The sequence below is a fragment of the Ambystoma mexicanum genome, chromosome 6q, assembly GCF_040938575.1.
Source record: "Ambystoma mexicanum isolate Mex_15411 chromosome 6q, UKY_AmexF1_1, whole genome shotgun sequence".
Classification (NCBI taxonomy): domain Eukaryota; kingdom Metazoa; phylum Chordata; class Amphibia; order Caudata; family Ambystomatidae; genus Ambystoma; species Ambystoma mexicanum.
The window spans coordinates 117,855,317-117,861,552 of record NC_090937.1 but is presented as its reverse complement, the minus strand read 5'-3'; positions in this window follow the sequence as shown (position 1 = coordinate 117,861,552).

The window sequence follows — 6,236 nt, the reverse complement described above, 5'->3', positions numbered from 1 at the left end:
TCAACGCCCAGGTAGTATGTGATGCCAAGGGAATCATCACCTCAGTATACGCCAACTATCCAGGCTCCACCCACGACAGTTTCATCTACAGAATGTCTACCCTAAACCGGGACATAGAAGCTGGCGGGCATGGCGATACATGGCTGCTCGGTGAGTATAAATGCCACTGCGCATGCATGCATGTCAGATACTGAGTAATGTAACAACCCCACTAATGATACCCATCACCACCTCCCCAGGGGACATTGCCTACCTTCTCAGCACCCACATGATGACGCCAATTCGGAACCCCACCATGCCACCCAGGTAAGATACAACACAGCCCACATTGCAACCCGGGGCATCGTGGAGCGCACATTCGGAGTGCTCAAGTCACGCTTCCGCTCCCTTGACCGTTCTGGCGGGCAGCTGTTATACCCTCCCCCAGTAGTGTGCAGGATCATAGTGGCAGCATGTGTCCTGCACAACGTTGCAACAAGCCGCGGCCTGGCCGTGGACATGGTGGTGCCCCCACATCCCCAACCACATGCATGCCCACTGCGCATGGGAGGGGAAAGGGCACGGGGTGAGGCAGCCCGTATGCAGCTAGTGGCTAATTACTTCACATAAAATCACACCCCTGTGGAGTGCACACAGCTCTGGCACATACCAGCTGACAATCAATGATGATTGTAACTGACAATTATGATGTGTCAATGGACAGTCAACTGTCACAACCATACCAGCCTGAGATTGTACATCTGGAAGTGTTCCATTGTGTGTTCAAAAGACACACTTCTATGTTGCTAAAATCATTACCCCCTTGCAAGACACAACATGACAACAGTGCCATGTCACCCAACCCCTCCCCAGCACCGCCACCCAACACACCATGGCATGACATGCCATGTGAGAGCAAACAAAGTCATCCCCCAAACATGACACGTGTCACAAAGTACAGTGTCCCTAATGGAAACTGGCCACACATAATATGCCCACATAAATGTAGAAACAACAACACACATGACCAAATACTTACCACAATACAATCAACATAGCATAAACATGTACGTTTAGGCAAAGGATACGTAGTCTTACAACATGAGAATGCCAGCACATCCACCACCTCCAACTGTACAGTGTTGTTGCCACGCACATCTGGAAGTCCACTGCTCACAACATGAGCTCCATCTCCAAAGTGGACGGCCTTGTGAAGACATGAGGAATGAACCTGCAAATTAGGAGGGAGACATGGATGCACAAGCACACATCAATACACCATGCAGTGCACAATACAACAACAATATGCACTAGGAATGTATACACAGCATTGACTACAGACTGCCCACACAGCTCATGGGAGTCCAAAGTCACTGTGTAAGTCACTGTCACTTGGGCACACCCTTTGCAAGCCCATGGAAACGGGAAGCAGGAGGGGTGTGTGTCTCACGAACCCAAGCATCTAACCCAAACTCAGGACAAGCCTGCATGTGCCCAGCCGGAATACAGTGGATGCCCACGGGAGCCACACAAGGCAACACACTGCAACAAAAAATCAAAAATCAAAAATCAAAAATGGCCATGTGTGGGCCAGGGGGGTGGGGGAGGCCACCCAGGAGGTCCAAGGACAGGGTGCCCACCAACACCCACCTGCGTGAATGTTGCGAAAAAAAAACACCTCCATGGGCTCATGGCCTGCACGGCTACTAAATTGTGGGAGATTCACTGCTGGATTCGCTCTCCTCAACCTCTGCTGCTGCTGCCACAGGAGGTGGTGGTGCTATGGAAGGCAGCCCACGCAAAGCCCTAGTTTGGTCCTCCATGGCAGCAAGCATGCGGGTGTGGAAGGCCTCGTTCTGGAGGGATATGGTGCGGAGATCCCCATGCAACACCCGACGTGTTGTCCGGACCTCCGCCCCAGTTGCCTAAATCTCTGCTGAGAGCGTACGGGTGACGCGCTCCAGCAGCTGTTCCGTCCTGGTGACAGTGGAAGCCTCAAGGTCCACAAGAGTCTGCCTGAGGTGCCGGACCTCTCCCCTCAGGGCTTCCCTCTGTCCCTGGGCATCTATAGAAATTGATTCCCTCAGATTGTCCAGGGCCGCCTGTCTGTCCCTGTTGGACACCAACATGTCCTCCGTGACTGATTGGCAAATGGAGTCTGCTGCCTGCTGTAGTAGCTCCATCTGCCTTTCTGGGGGGACAATGGAAGTGGCCACCCTCTCCATGGCTTGAGCAATCATTTCTGATGATGCTGCCTGTTGGTTGGCCATACCATAAATGGATTGCTCCCATGCGGTATTGCCCGGTGGCGGACGGCCACCGCGTTGGCGGGCACCACACCTGTCTGGGGCAAGGCGAACTGCGCCTTGCTGTGTCGGCACTGCCTGAGGCTGCAGGACTGCATTTCCCCTCTGAACTGCTGGCCCAGGAACAGGATCAGATGTTGCGGAGTGTGGCCCTGCATCCATAACCACCACAGGCCCACCTACCAACACTGACATCCCCATAGTGGGCTCTACCCCTGTTGCAGGTGGGACGGACAGAACAGTATCCCTTCCATGAACACATACCTGCGAATCCACATAGGCCTCATCCGAATCAACACCTGAAAAGAGTTCTGGGGAGGTGCAGCCAGGGACACCCCTGGACAGTATGGCCTGCAGCAAGAGAGGGTTCTCCCCCACCACCAAACCACGTCCCCCACTGGTGCCTGGTCGTGCTTCAGATCCCTCCTGGGCCTGCACCATCTCCTCTCCCTCAACAGCATCAGGTGCGTCATCCTCTGCAAAAACATGAAAGACAAAAAATGGAAACAGGCATTAGCACCATGGCACGCTATTAGGCCAGACAAGCTACAGTACCAGTACTTAATTCACACATGTCCCACATGACTATGACCCTCCCATGCATGCACTGTCCATGAGTTGGAAGGGGAGGAAAATGTCGGACACTGATGACACCAAGATGGGAGAGCAACACATCAGCTGCATGCTGGCTAGCAGTGCCATCACACATTGGCCTGTGAGTGGCATGTCCAATACACATACATGACACATGCCATCACACAGATGGCATGTACCATAGGCATGTCATATATCTGACAATAGGGCAGATTGATGCGCAGTAGAACCAGGTGAATTTCTACAATATGCCTGAATGAACACAGCTAAATACGGAACAATGTTGTAGCAAGATGCCACTTCAAGGGCAACTGGCGCGATGTAGTGCAAAACGCCTACTGTGGGCAGAAGGGATACTGTAATACCCAAATCCCGGGGCGCCGAATGCATTGGATGAAGCACATGGGTGGCCCAAAACACTCAGGCACACACACCCTGACCTGGCACTCTGGCACTCAACCAGAACCCCTCCCACAAACAACATACACATGGATCACACACACATGCATGTGCACTCACCGGACAATGCCTCGTAATCTGGCAGTTCTCCCACACCTTGGATCTGCTCCTCTGTGACGTAGGTCCCAGCAACATGCTCATGTAGAGTGAGTTCAATGTCCTCTTGTGGAGACCCACCTCCAGTCACCAGAGTTGCGGCATGACTTGAGGCCAGCTTTTTCTTTGCCCTACGCTTAAGGTTGTTCCAGCGCTTGTAGCACTCAACAGCTGTGCGCCTCATAAACCCAAGGGCACTTATGCTGTCCACGATGGACTGCCAGTGTGCCTGACGTCGAGCAGGTGTAATCCTACACCCTGAAGTGACCAACATTTCGGCGTCATGTTCGGACACATACTGTACAAGTGCATCCAGTTCAGCATCATTGAAGCTAGGCTTCCTTGGCATGCCTAACCATGTAGCCGTGTCGGGGTCATCAGCCTGTACTGGACGAGCACTCTTCCTCTTTCTTTTTGTGGGTGGTGGGGATCCGGAGTGCCCTATGCCGCTCTGGACACTAGAGGCAGGAGCACCGGTGGACTGTGTAGTAGTAGTGTGCGATGGCACACTGACCACATGACTTTCTGCAGGCATTAGCTGAAGTGTGATGATGGCAGGGGGAACCTCGGCCTGATGTACCGGGACCAACACTGTCCTTGCTGGGAGAGTCAGAGCTGGGGTGGACAGAGCTGCAGCTGCCCCTGCAGCCTCCCCTCCCCACCTACTCGGGGCAGCAGATGACATGGCAGCCCCTGTACCACGTGGCCTGGTGACACTGGCTTGCGCCGCCACCCGTGGCCTAGATTTGGTGACCTGGAAGTCAGCCTGGGAGTCACCCTGTGCTAGGTCAGGCGCCACAACGGGCCGGTCCAACAAGGGCTGAGCAGGGATGGTGTCAGCCACATTTCCCTCAACCATGGGGGGGGTATGTGTGTCCCTGACTGGTCCTCCACACGTTGGGGGCTAGGAGGAATCTGCAAATCTGGCCACGTCCCCTACCGCGCCCACCACGCCCACCTCTTGAGGCTCGGCCACCTTTGCCACCCTTATCACTTGCTCGCCTCCCAGCCATGGCACTGATGGAGTTGTGCGTATCGGAGTTGCAGTGGACAATTGTCCTGGGCAATTGGGGGTCAAAGGGGTAGGGTACTAGATGGAATTCGTACCCAAGTGCACTAGCAAGGCTGTATGGAACCCCTGGGGAAAGATGACGGGTCACGCAACGCACAGGCACTCCTAAAACAGAAAATGACGTGCATGCGACCCCTCGTAGACCACGTGCGTGGGAAAAGGAACCTGCCCTACGCTGTGGCACCCAGAAACACAAAAATGAACGTATGCGTGTCACACGCAGCCTACAATGACCTCCGAAGGGGTACGCTACACACGGGGCTAGCACAGTTGGTAAATACGTGCGCGACTCACTGTCTGCCTGTGAAGAGAGCGTGAAAAATACACACGTGTGCGCGTTGGCAACGGCCCCGCCAAAAGAAGAATTGTACACTGTCTGAGGAGACAGGACAAAAGGAGAAGTCAACGCTGTTTGAGGAAACAGGTCGAAGAGAAAATCAGAAAAATACTGACAGAGGTAACAGGGAGTACGAACTAGAAACGCTGTGAAGTAAATCGTGTGTGAACCGACAAGAAGTACAGATTTCACCCACTCGCTCTCACGGGAAGCACGTACAAGGAAATGATGTACTACACGCACCTTTTAAACCGCACCCACACGTCCAATGTCACTTCCGCGTATACGCACTGAGGCACTATCCTCCAATTACGCGGGCTGACACTCGGACGTGCAGTTTTTGGTCTTGTAACATTCCCCCGGGTACAGGGACAGGCCCGCGCGTGTCACATCACAGACGCACCAGCGCTGTCAGGGCCTTTGGTCCAATGGAATCGCGTACACAGGCCAATCGGGTGTGGAACTTCTCGCGCACCTCTGAAATACACGCGCCCAGGCCAATCGCGTGTGAAACTTCTCGCGCACCTCTGAAATACACACGCCCAGGCCAATCGCGTGTGAAACTTCTCGCGCACCTCTGAAATACACGCACACGCTCCCCCAGGCCCGATCGCGTGTGGAACTTCTTGCGCACCTCTGAAATACACACACCCAGGCCAATCGCGTGTGAAACTTCTCGCGCACCTCTGAAATACACGCGCCCAGGCCAATCGCGTGTGAAACTTCTCGCGCACCTCTGAAATACACGCGCCCAGGCCAATCGCGTGTGGAACTTCTCGCGCGCCTCTGAAATACACGCGCCCAGGCCAATCGCGTGTGGAACTTCTCGCGCACCCCTGAAATACACGCGCCCAGGCCAATCGCGTGTGGAACTTCTCGCGCTCCTCTGAAATACACGCGCCCAGGCCAATCGCATGTGGAACTTCTTGCGCCCCCCTGAAATACACGCACCCACGCCAATCGCATGTGGAACTTCTCGCGCACCTCTGAAATACACGCACACGCTCCCCCAGGCCCTATCGCATGTGGAACTTCTCGCGCACCTCTGAAATACACGCGCCCAGGCCAATCGCGTGTGGAACTTCTCGCGCACCTCTGAAATACACGCACATGCTCCACCAGGCCCGATCGCGTGTGGTACTTCTCGCGCACCTCTGAAATACACGCACCCACTCCCCCAGGCCCGATCGCGTGTGGAAATTCTCGCGCACCTCTGAAATACACGCGCCCAGGCCAATCGCGTGTGGAACTTCTCGCGCACCTCTGAAATACACGCACACGCTCCCCCAGGCCGATCGCGTGTGAAACTTCTTGCGCACCTCTGAGATACACGCACACGCTCCCCCAGGCCCGATCGCGTGTGGGCCTTTCTTGCGCGTGTAGAACATTGGCG